Source organism: Felis catus, chromosome D2 (assembly GCF_018350175.1).
Source record: "Felis catus isolate Fca126 chromosome D2, F.catus_Fca126_mat1.0, whole genome shotgun sequence".
Classification (NCBI taxonomy): domain Eukaryota; kingdom Metazoa; phylum Chordata; class Mammalia; order Carnivora; family Felidae; genus Felis; species Felis catus.
In genome coordinates, this window is record NC_058378.1 from 25589546 (window position 1) to 25602168 (window position 12623).

General features: G+C 42.1%; 1 long non-coding RNA gene across 1 annotated transcript; it reads left to right on the top strand.

The window, feature by feature from the left end:
• The first annotated feature begins 3358 nt into the window (after positions 1 to 3358).
• LOC123381021 lies at positions 3359 to 12151 on the top strand. Its single transcript, XR_006587526.1, has 3 exons — positions 3359 to 4856; positions 6392 to 6506; positions 10121 to 12151. It is a non-coding gene; the product is annotated as an uncharacterized LOC123381021 (long non-coding RNA).
• The last annotated feature ends 472 nt before the right edge of the window (positions 12152 to 12623 follow it).

A 12623-nucleotide genomic window follows, 5' to 3' on the forward strand; every position in this document is an offset into this window, starting at 1 on the left:
AAGACTCTTCATAGGGAACTTGGGCATAAAGACATAGAGAACTGTTTGGTAGGAAAATTCTCCAATCCCATCCAGTGTTTAAAAACTCAGGGTTTGCGCACTGCCTCCCTTGCCACCAGTCAGATCACTGGAAACTGGAGACAGAAATGGAAAAATACTGCACTAACCACCCTTAAATGCTACTTTTGTCATGTAACTTTGTCCCTCAGGATCCTTACTTGTTCTCCACTTCTTACCATATGTTATTAAATTACTTAGCCTGGATTTCAAGCTTGCTCATCATCTGGCCTCATGCTACCTGGTCAACAATTACTTGTAGAAAGATGAATGAGATAATCCATGAAACATACTTAACCACAACGTCTAGAACATAGTAGAAGATAGTTAGGTTTTACTAACATTATTTTTATTTGAGAAAGTGATTGCTTTTGTCTGCTAAGCATCAATCTACTACCCTCCTTCCTCTAGGGACAGTATCTCTACGTTAAGGACACAAATCTCTTCTCTTTTGCAGTCACACCTCATGGGCGACTAGCCAATCATGGTGCATCATCTCCCATCTCTCTTGTCACAGAGCTTGGTGACTCAAACTGGGTGAAGAAAAATCCTTAACTGGCATTTTTCAAACAGAAGCTGGAAGCCAAGCTTCCTTTTTTGCCTCTGGATATAAGTTGTTAAGATACAAGCCCAGAAGCTGTCTGTGGCCGTATTTTTATCCTATGGGGACAGGTGACCTAAGGACAATAAAGCTGAAATGTGGAAAAAAACATCCAAAGACGTGTGTGCGTGCGTGTGTGCGTGTGTGTGTGTGTGTGTGTGTAGAGAGAGAGAGAGAGAGAGACAGACAGACAGAGAGACATGAAAGAAGAAAATATTTAAGGGCCCAATTCTGGTAGTTACTAATTCCAGCCCTATTTATACATTTTTTTGGCTTGGCTATGTGAACCTATAACTGTTCCTTTCTGTGTTTCACTAATTCAAGGTGGCTTTTAGTCTCCTGCTGGTCACTTGGAATATAAGGATAAATGAAGCACAGCCCCTGCCCTCAAGGAATGCCATTTAGTGAAGGATGATGGCTTTGTAGATCATGCAGGGCTTTATTGCTGGGAGTAGGAATAGCCTAGTGACCCTCAAACGAAGCTCTCTGATAGGGGTTCTTAACTTAAGGTGTAGAGACCTGAGAGGCATTTACAGATACGTTTAAGGGAATTGCCTTCTGTAATGTTATGCATAATTCTTAGGGCACATGTTTTTTTTGTTTTATTTTGTTTTTTGGAGGTTTGGGGAGAGAATAAGATTCTCAAAGAGATAACTAAGCCAAACAAAAAACAAAAAACAAAAAACAAAACCCCCAAATCTCTCTACAGGGAGGTCATGTACAAGAATTCCCCAAATGTGAAGTGACTCGGGAAGACTGCAGAAAGAACCTTCAAGGCTGCCTTGGATATCTGAAGCACATAAGGAATTCCTCCTGTCAAGTCTGGAGAATAGTGACAATCCAATTTACCTAGAGTCACAAAGATATGGCTTCTCTTCAAAAGGAACTTTCCAGGGCCTTCAGCTAGGGACTTCTCCCAGTTCCAAGAGCTGGAGGGAGATCATCCTTAATTTCCAAAAGGCGATAATGGGGTTAAAATACCAACAGTTGACACTCCTTTTGTCTGGAATGACCTCTTAGCATCTACATGACTTCCTTACTTTCTTGAGCACACAATGCAATTGTCCCTTCCTATAAGCAAGCGTTTCTATACATGTTCTGCTTACATTTCTACACTATTTAAACGTCCCGCCCCTGACACTCATTATTCCCTTATCCAGCATTACTCATCTAGCATGTATCGTGCACTGAGGTGTCCTTGCTTTATTTATGTAATTTGATTATGTATTTATATATATTTATTTTCTCTCTCAGCAGAATTGTAAGCTCTGTGAGAAAAGGAACTTTGGTAGACTTGTTCATATGTCATATCTCAAGCACTGAGAACAGTTCCAGACATGGAATAAGTTAAAAAAAAAAAAGTCTTCCCTTTGTTCTTCTACCTAAGTATTAATTGTTCTCTCTCCATCTTGTAAAGACAGAATAACATAAATAACACGGCACAGGCCATGGTGTCAGATAGCTCAGACTGAATCCAGGTGTTGACCTGAAAATACCTTTATTGATAACAGTTACAATGCTAAATTAGGTGAAGAAGGCTTGGTGTCTTGAGAGAGGCATGAAAACCAGGCACATCCTAGTCTCTTTGATGCAAATCTACAGATATGAAGGGTCTTTTTTTTATAGGTTAAGAAGGGACCTCAGGTTCTGTTTGCTGCTCTGCTACATGCTAGCTAAGAAACCTTGGCCAAATTGCTTTATTTCTCAAGTCTAATTTCTTCAGCACCTCCCCATGACCCCTGTGAGATAACGTGTTAAAGCACTTAGCACAGTGTCTTAAGCAGGAGTTACGGCTTAGTGTGAGTGTTGGTACATGCATAGTAGACGCTCAGTAAAAGTCAACCTCTGTCATGAAGACTTTTCTGAACCCTTTTGTACCTTTCTGTGCTCTCCTATGGCGTTTCTGATTTCTGTCTCATCCACTTAGCTGTAGTGATCAGTGTGTGTGTCTGTGTGTCTGTGCTATATTCTCTCAAACAGATCAAATTCCCTGACAGCTTGCACTTACTTTTGGCTTTCCATATGGCACAGTCCAGCACCAAGCATGTGGTTCCCTTAATTCTTGGTGACCTATTGGAATGGAGAGTCCTGTCCTCCCTGATCCCTTATAATTTTCTCTCTGTTTTATTCTGTTGACTTAAAAAAGGGTCTTTCTTAAAATACACACTTGTTCCTCCCTTAATGCTCAGAGGAAGGCTCTATGCACAGAGGGAGCTCCAGAATAACCAAATGAATACCTCTTTGTTGGCTAATACCTTACATGAGGAGGTACCTAATCCACCGATTGATTTCCTTTTGATTCAGCCAAAATGGCTCTGGAGCAAATAGCTCATCTCTGTGATCTTTTCAGAAGGAGGGTTCCTTTACTGAGACCTGACCTCTTTCTTCCTTGATCTTTCCATCTATAAAATTGGGATCATAAGGACCCTAGTAAGTTTACAAGAAGCCTGGGAACATTTCTACCTATCAGTCTGGCGATTGCACCCTGTGACAGAGGGCCCAATTCTTTTTTATTTTTTAATGTTTATTTATTTTTGAGAGTGTGAGAGAGAGACAGAGCACGGGTGGGGGAGGAGCAGAGAGAGAAGGAGACACAGAATCTGAAACAGGCTCCAGGCTCTAAGCTGTCAGCACAGAGCCCAACGCGGGGCTTGAACTCACAAACCGTGAGATCATGACCTGAGCCGAAGCCGGATGCTCAACCAACTGAGCCATCCAGGCGCCCCACAGAGGTCCCAATTCTTAACATTAGTGACTTAAGGCATTGTTGCCCGTTTGCCCTTGTAGCTACTTTTAGTTCTGGATTAGTTGGTTTGGAATACATCAGTGATAGAAGATTTCTAGGTGAAATCTAGGATTGAGGGCTCAAGACCGTTTCTGGGGAGCAGGTGCTCGAGAAAATGATTTAAGTAGTAGTTCTAATGTCACATCTTTTAGAAGTTCTCCGTGACCTCCCAATTAAGTCATGCCCCCTATCACACACGGTCATGGTGCCCTGTAGTTTTCCTTCATAGTTTTCCTCAGAATTTGGATATATTTGTCGATTTGTGCAGGTGTCTGGTTAAGGTCTGCTTTCTCAACTATACTGTGAACTCTTCCATGTCAGGGATGATTTTGCTTAGTAGTGTCTGGTATGTAGTAGTTACTCACTAAAGTTTTGTTGAGTAGTAAATTAGTGAAGAGAAATACTCTTTGTTGGTGAAGAACTACAGATGGAGCTGATTCTCTTGAAACCAGGAAAGGTCTGGTGGTTTTACTCTATGCTTCCTTGGAAGGACTGTCTTCTCATTTATAATCATGAAGACAGGCCAGCAGATAACTACCCAGTGCAGCTGGTCGGAAACTTAGGGAAACAACGTCTTGCTGACACAAGTCTCTGAGCTCTTGGTAATGCTGAAGTCCATTAAACTTCATAAATAGTGTCTGATGAGGAAAGTAGTGATTTTGGATCAAAACGGGAAAGGAGTCAGAGGTCAGTTTCCAGAACGTGAAGGAAATCACGTAGCTCTTCCTTGAGGACTGCTATGTCTAGACAGGCTACAATGCACACTGTTAGCCCATAGAACAATTTCACTGTTGGGCAAAACCTGTGGTGTCCAGAGGAAGCACAACTCTTTTTGTCTCACTGAGTCCCCTTTAGTCCTAATAGATTATACCTCAGAAGGGGGTCTGGTGGTCTCATCTTTCTCATGCCCCCTTCCTCTTCTTACATACACTTTCTATCCCTCAGCTGCCCCAAGGGATCCAGCTTTCTCCTGGATAGTTCCAAACCCCTTGAAATTCTCTGAATGATTCCTATAGGTCTCTAATGAGTTTGGCTGTAGTTCCTTCAGATTCTCCAGGGCGGAGCAACCTCAAGACAAAAAAGCCTTTCTTTTGCTAATTTTAGCCCCTCCATAATATCAGTTTGCAGAAATATTCTGTGAGCAGAGTCTGTTTCTTTACTCTGCCTCTTAGTTGGAGGATATGTACATAGAGTAGCATTTCCCAAGTTGAGCTTTGTGGAATATCACTTTCGGGAGTTATTGACTTATTCATGCATTAACACATAGGTAGTTAGCATCTACTACTGTGTGTCAGATTCTGAGCTAAATGGTGAGAAAAGAGAGCCATAGGCCTTCCTTTCAGGGAGCTCACCATCTAGTGAAGAGACAGCTATTAAGGAAGTGATCAATGACGTGTGAAATTTTCATATGAGGTAAGTTTCATAGATACAAAAACGTGTGTTGTGCTGCGAAAGCATAGAGTCGAGGGTAGGGGTTGGTAACTTTTTTTCTGTAAGGGGCTAGATGGTATTTTTGTTTGTTTGTTTTGAGGGTCAAATGTCTTTTGATCTAACTACTTGCAATTCTGCTGTTGCAGTATGAAAGAGGTCTTAGACGACACGCAAACAAAGGAGCGTGCTATGTTCCAATAAAACTTTATTATGGACATTGAGATTTGATTCTCATGCAAGGATTTTAAGTCATAAAATAGTAGTCTTTGTTTGAATTTTCTTTTCAACCACTTAAAAATGCAAAACTGTTTTTAGTTTGTGGTCTGTACAAAATAGGTTGTGGGCTTCATTTGGTCCACAGGCTGTAGTTTGCCAACCCTTGCTCAGGGAGTTAGGAAAGATTTTCCTGAAGGAGGGGCGTTTGATCTGAGATCCGAAATCTGAGTAGAATAACCTGGTAAGGTGGGGACTATGGTCCTCCAAAGGACCAAGGGAGTCCTTAGCTATAACGCAACTCTGGAATATAGTGAGCACGTGTACACTAAGAAATATATCCGTGCAAGTGACCCCAGAGTCCACGTAGTACTTTTATGTCAATATTTCTGAGAATTTGTGTTTCTTTCCTGAGGGATCATTTAGGCTAGGATTCGACACGACTGTTATTGTAAACAGTTAAGTGTGAGCTTTCCTGGGGGTAAGGGGGTAGACAATATGGCTCCCAGAGGTCCCTGTCTGGCATTTAATGATGGCATTATAACTGCAAGAGAATTGAATGTATTTACCAAATGCTCAGTGGGGAAAACAATTGCAGTACATATTTAGCTGATGATGACCTACAACTTCTCTGGAGAGCTGTGAGATCCTATTGATTCTCACTTCATAAAATGCTTATTTGGAAACCCTAATATCTGTGAGAGTTTGCCAAGTGCTGTTTCATTAATGTGGTCCCTCCCAGAGCACCCAAGGAAAAAGTGGAAAAATTCTGTACTACATCTATATGTTATGAGAAGTTTTGAGTTTATTCGGCCCGATACTTGGGTAGTAGGCTGAATTTTCCACCACTCATCCAATTATTTTGACTACATGTGTCCTTACCTTAAATGTGCACATGAATTCTTTCCTGATTTTTTTTTTTTTTTCGGATGCAGGACAGTGTCCTGATTCTTTTAAAATTCTCTCCATTGGTAGAGCCAGAGAAAATTTTGTTTTTTTAATTTTTTTTTAATTTTTTTTAACGTTTATTTATTTTTGAGACAGGGAGAGACACAGCATGAACAGGGGAGGGTCAGAGAGAGGGAGACACAGAATCTGAAGCAGGCTCCAGGCTCTGAGCTGTCAGCACAGAGTCCGACGCGGGGCTCGAACTCACGGACCGCGAGATCATGACCTGAGCCGAAGTCGGCCGCTTAACCAACTGAGCCACCCAGGCGCCCCAAGAAAATTTTGATAACTACTTTTTGATTAGCACTTTTCCAACTATGTTCACCTCCTTGTCTGGGATTTCTGTCCTGTGACAGCCGCCTGTTGGGATGCAAGGCATGTTGGTCTAACTCTTGGGAAATGACTTGTCTGGGAGGCCAGCTGACACCAGCAAATATAAAGTTGAAGGGAAACATCAACGGCTACCACCAAGTAAGTGAGTTTACTCTTTTATCTGCTTAAGTCTCTTTCTCTTATTTCTGTGTCTTTTTAATTGCCACACCTCAGCCTTGGATCAAAACAAGAGGGAAATAAAATACAATTAGAGTCTCTGCTCCTCTGTGCAGTGCTGTTGCCGAGGTAAATAAGTGATTTGGGTGACTCTGCAGCACTTTTCCATTACATTTGTAGAGGAAGCAGTGTTCATTATACATCAGAGCGATTTGCTATAAATGGTGTATTTATCTCATTTCCTCCGGTTGAGTTTAAATCCTCAGTTGGCCTCCACGTAAATCTTGCTTAAAGCCATAGAACGTGAAAGCTGAAGGGGCCTTGCAAATTCTCAGGCTGGGCTTTCTCATGCTCAGAAAGGGAAACTGAGGTAATGGGGTTGGGGCGGAGCTAAAGTTAACTCCCACCTCCTGACTCCTGCTCTGGGCTCTTAACAGTCTAGCTTCTGTTTGCCACCCAGCGCCCACCAGTCTTCTGATGCACTGTTGCCATCTTCTTTCTATTTTACGTAGAGAGAGGTCCCACAAGACTTAATTTCAAGACATAAAAAGGTTTCTCTCCTGACAGAACAAAGCAAAGATATTCTTCCTTCCACAGAGAAGGAGAGAGGTGCTAATTTCTATGGGAAGGAGAAATAGGGCATGCCATTTGACTAAGTGAGGAGAGGAACGTGGGAGTGAGGATGAGGAGTATTATACAGTAGCCAGAGATATAACGTCTCATAAACACACTGAGCAGGAGTAATAAAGAAAGTGCTTTTGCTCCCTGTGTATATATGGCTGGAGGGAAGGGTAAGCAGTGAAGGATTTATGTGGACTGGTTACTGAGCTACGTTATAGGCACGTTCATGGGGCGTTCTAAGTAAGGTAAGGCAGCAACAGGTGGGACTAAGGCAGTTGGAAAGGAATAGTTTTTTTTTTTTAATTAATCTGAGAAGAGGGTAAAGCACTTTTTATGAGCTTATGCTCACTCGGTTAGCTTTAGTTTGAGGGAGTTGGTGTCCATTTATCACAAGGTACTTGTGAGCATACTCTGTGCATGGCACTTTGTCAGAAACTTTAGGGCCACTATGTCAGAAGCCCCCATCTCCAGATAGCTGAAAGGAATTGGTGATTAAAAAACATGGACTTGCATAGGATTGCCAGATAAAATATAGGATATGCAGGTAAATTTGAATTTTAGATAAACAAGGAGTAATTTTTTAGCACAACAATGCCCCAAATATTGCATGAAGCATGCTGGGGGTCCTATATTTTTATTTGCCAAATCTGGCCCTTTTACTCATGGATGGATAACTGGGAGTTTATTATAAAGGTGCAAAGACTTTATTGATATTGGAACTGGAATGGCCCTTTGAGATCATTTAAAACCCTTTGTATTAGATGAAGAGAATTTAGGCTCAGAGAAGGTAAGTGAATTGCCTTGGTTCACACGGCTGGCAAGTGGCAGAGCTTAGTCCTCTGTTTTCTAACTCTTGGTATGATGTAGCACGCTGATTTAATTAGTAAAATGAGCATCGTGGACTGATGTGTTTGAGAAAGCTCCAGGGGAAGTGAGACCTGAGCTGACGTGTTTTTTTTTTTTTTAACTGAGTTTATTTTTGAGAGAGAGAGAGAGAGAGAGAGAGAAATCTCAGCATGCGTGAGCGAGGGAGGGGCAGCGAGAGGAAGACAGAGAACCCTAAGCACTGTGAGATCATGACCTGAGCCAAAGTCAGACACTTAGCCAACTGAGCCACTTGGGTGCCTTGAGCTGAGTTTTGAGTGAAAGTAGAATGGTGGTTTGGAGAAGGCATTCTGTTGGAAGGGCAAATACAAGCAAAGGTGCGGAGACAGGAATAAATTGTTGTTCAACAAAGGAAGGAATGGAAACGTGTCTCTGTGGGATGTAGATCAGTCATTGGATGAAAGGATTCATGCGGGGGAGGAATGAAAGCAAGGAATACTGGAAAGGTAGATTAGACAGGAATTAGATTTTAGAGCACCTTAGCTACAGGTTTAAGGATTTGGACTTTATTTGGAATGCCATAAGAGGGAGGTGCTAAGGGTTTTTCAGCAGATAGGTAAGCTCTATTTCAATGATCAAAACTATTCTGAAAGAAGAAGAGCTGTTTTAAGAATTTGAATGGCAATTTTTGAAAGTCCCTAGGGTTAATTTACCATTCAAATAGCTAGGATGATGGCTCAAACACTAAACTTCTCCCACGGAGGAAGAATAGCAATATTCCAATGCCCTGTAGAAAATGAGCTAATAGTAGGGCATGATGGGAATTCCTCATTATGATTATAATCACAATTCTGGTGGAGGAGGCTGAAATTTGGGGCCTTTGTCTGTGTTGTGGGGTGTGTGTGTGTGTGTGTGTGTGTGTGTGTGTGTGTGTTTCAAGTGAAATAACCACTTGAAGCTTCCAGAGTAGCATGATCCAGCGAACACATATAGATCCTTGTCACAGGTGTGCCTGGGTGGCTTAGTCGGTTGGGAATCCAACTTCAGTTCAGCTCATGGTCTAAAGGTTGGTGAGTTAGAGCCCCATGTCAGGCTCTGTGGTGACAGCGCAGAGCCTGGAGTCAGCTTCGGATCCTGTGTCTTGCTCTCTTTCTGCCTCTCCTCCACTCGCACTCTCTTTCTCAAAAATAAATAAACATTAAAAAAAAATCTTGTCACAAAGGAATTGAATTCAATGCCAAAGGAATATCTTGATGATTGGTCTGATGAACAAGTGAGATTTTATCTGAATGCCTTGGAATAAGGAGAGATTGGTGGTGAGAAATTAGAGAGATTAGCAGGAAGGGATGTCCATTGGCAGTAAACATACAAAAAAAACCAGTGACCCTTGGGTAAATCTGATTGATTTAGTAGGTAGGAAGTAGGTCTTCTGCAGTTATATCTGGAAGTTCATTAAACTTGGGCGAGTAGGAGGATTTCCAGTAAAGAGGAAGATCAACATCATTTTTCACCCAGTCCTAAAGGGTCCAAGTCTTATCAATCTTTAGGACAAGTTGAGGAGTAGACTGACTTAAGGAACAATTAAGTCCCTTTTTCACCCTGCCCTCTAATTTTCCCTGCAAACTGGCTGAAAAGATGAAGTTATTTTGATTGAGCTAAGCATTAATTATTTGATCAAAGTTAAAAGATTTGTGAGGTGCCTGGTGGCTCAGTTGGTTAAGCCTCTGACTTTTGATTTTGGCTCGGGTCATGACCTCATGGTTCATGAGATCAAGCCCCGTATTGGGTTCTTCCCTGACAGCGTGGAGCCTGCTTGGGATTCTCTCTCTCCCCCTCTTTCTGCCCCTGCCCCATAATAAACAAACAAATACTAAATAAATTAACATTAAAAACAAAGTTAAAAGATTTGACAAAGGCAGCTGTGTCCAGGAGACATGGCTAAGGAGGATGGGTTTTCAGAGACAGAAAGTCCTTGCTTGCTTAGTAAAGAGAGCAGAGGGCTGGCTGTGTGGCATCCCAGTGGGAATCCATGGGAGTTGGGTGTGGAGTCTGGAGCTGGGAACTCTGATGACATTACAATTTTCCTGTTGTGGATACTATTTCCCATCATTATCACGTGACCCTGAAACATAGGTGTTCTCTGTTTCCAGCTCTGTCCAACTCAGTGGGAGCCATGCTCCGAGGTTCAACTTTGCCCGCCCAAATGAACTACTTTCTCCATGGAAGAGTCCCGCATGGAATGGTAAAGGCAGGGACCCTGCTGGGAACCAGGAATGTGAAGGGGTTCACACATTGAACAAGTTGCAGCTCACATTCTCCTCTGGAAGAGATGTGCCTTTTCTTAATATTGGCGCTCACACTAAGGGATAAACATAGGACCCCCCATGGTTGAGGAACGTCCCAAACTGAACTCCTGAGAGTCGGCATCTGCACATAATTACTTAGGGCACATAATTCTTTTATGGGTGCTCGCTTAGGAAAGCATTTACATTTACATTCACAGCTCATTAGGTTGCTTGTGAATTTGATTTGAACATTTTAAGTGGGATTGTTTTTAATCTTTGGAGGCACTATAAACTCACAGTCACGCTCAACTGCCACAGACTGTTGGAAGGCAAACCATATAGCTGGTTTGTTTTGCTTCCTAGGAGGAAGGTAAGGGCTGAACTGACCATGGATATTCTAAGGGGACTTTTTTTTTTCTTTTTTTCTTTTTTCTGAGCCCAAGGCTTATGGAACTATTGTGATCACAAGTGAAGTTGCTTGAATCTCTGACGGAGAAAGAACGAAATTAAACGTGACTTCTGAATTGTTATAAAAAATCATAAAATAACAGATCTTTCAACCAGATGTTTAATTTTAAAATAGCAAACATTGCAGACTTTCTGGAGTCTGTCAATGGTTTGAAAAACCAATTCATTCACTTCCCTTGGGCTCTTGCATTGCCTGGTAATGAGCTCTGTTGGTCTTTAGCAAGGCAGTCGCTATCAGCAGCACATTTGGAAGTGCACTATCTAATGAAAAAAATTTTTTTAAGGAAAACAGATACATTTTGCAATTTATTCATGTTGCCAGGTGTTCCTTAGCTGTGCACTTAGGGGCCTGAGTTAAGTGCCTGCAGTTTTCTGTTTTTCATGGGAAAACTATAAAATGAGAGATTTGCTGTTGTGCATTGCTTAATGAAGACAGGTCCTCCTTGAGTGTCTGCAGGCATGTTTGATTTCAAATTCAAGTGTAATGTTAAAGGGACCCTTTCATGCCTTGGTACTTTAGTGTGATCCTGGTAGAACGGGTGGCACATATTGTAGTCTGATTTTCAACATGTAGTAGGAAAAAAACCCAGCTAATCCCTTGTGACCTTGGAAATGATTTGTTAGACTTGATTAGTGTCTGTTTGGATTATCACAGGGTGGGGGAATTTCTGGGACAAATGCTCTCTAGAGCTTCTTACCCACAGGCAGTGCTTTTTTGACAATTTTCCCTAAGGTAACTTATTGAGATGATGGTTATTAAGACAATGAGAAAAAGGCTTTGGAGAAAGATGTGCCAACACAAGGATCGTCTGCTTATGTTAGACTGAAACATCAGTGGTCAGACCACGAGTCACCAGGAGAAGAAGGAAAAGTTGAAGTGCCCTCGTCTGTTTCCTTTCCCTACCAGCCCAGAGTGCGGGCCCCACCTTTCAGCCCTGTGGAGCATTTGTCTTTTGTGACTCTGTTCCCTCCCTCTGGCTCTGCCTCTACTTCCTTTAGTCCCTAGACCTGAATGTAATCCTCTGACAATTCTTATTTTTCACCCTTTTCACAACCCTAGATGGTTGTCCCAATCAACCCAGGCCTCCTCTGGAGAGAAACTTGTTCTGGAAAGAACAAGTGTGTTTAGCTGTGGCCATTGGTGGACTTCATACCATTCACGGCACTACTCTAACGGGCGCCATTCTCCAGACTCAAATGTGAGTGGTGCCCACTGGAGTTGTGATATGTGGTAGCCCTAGTGCCTGGAGTCTTGGCAGATAAGTTTGTTAAATGTCTGATGTGATAGATTCTAAGCATCTTGAGGACAGGCCCCATATTCCCCATAAGGCTTAGCATAATACCTTGCATAGAGCATGTATGTAATAAGAATTGGTTGAAGGAAGGAACTGGGATATGCTCTGGGCAGGAAAAGTGCAATAAACAAAATAAAATATACAGGCAAAATAGGACTGAAAGTTGCCTGCGTTTGTTTTCTTTCCACACATTTGGAGGCAGCAGACCTAGATTCAAGCTAGGGCTCTAATATTTACCAGCTCACTCTTTGAACCTCAATTTCCTTATCTATTAAATAAGCATAATTAACAATTGAGTTTCCTACCGACCTCAGAGGGTTGTTGTGAGACTCAGATGACTTGATAATTGTGTAGCAGTTGCCTTATGACAGTGTTTTCCCAGCTTAAACTGACCCCCTCAGCTGCCAGCCCCAGCTCTCCACTCACGGGAATGGGTCTCTGTCTGTCATGTTTATATGATGCAACCCGAAAACTTCTTGAAAATAAGGAGCCGGATTAGCAGTGAGCACTTGACCTAACTTGGGCCACTCTGAATCTCTGCCCTGGGAATTTGGAGATGGGCACGAGGGCATCAGTCTCCATTGTCTGAGAGACTAACTTAAAAA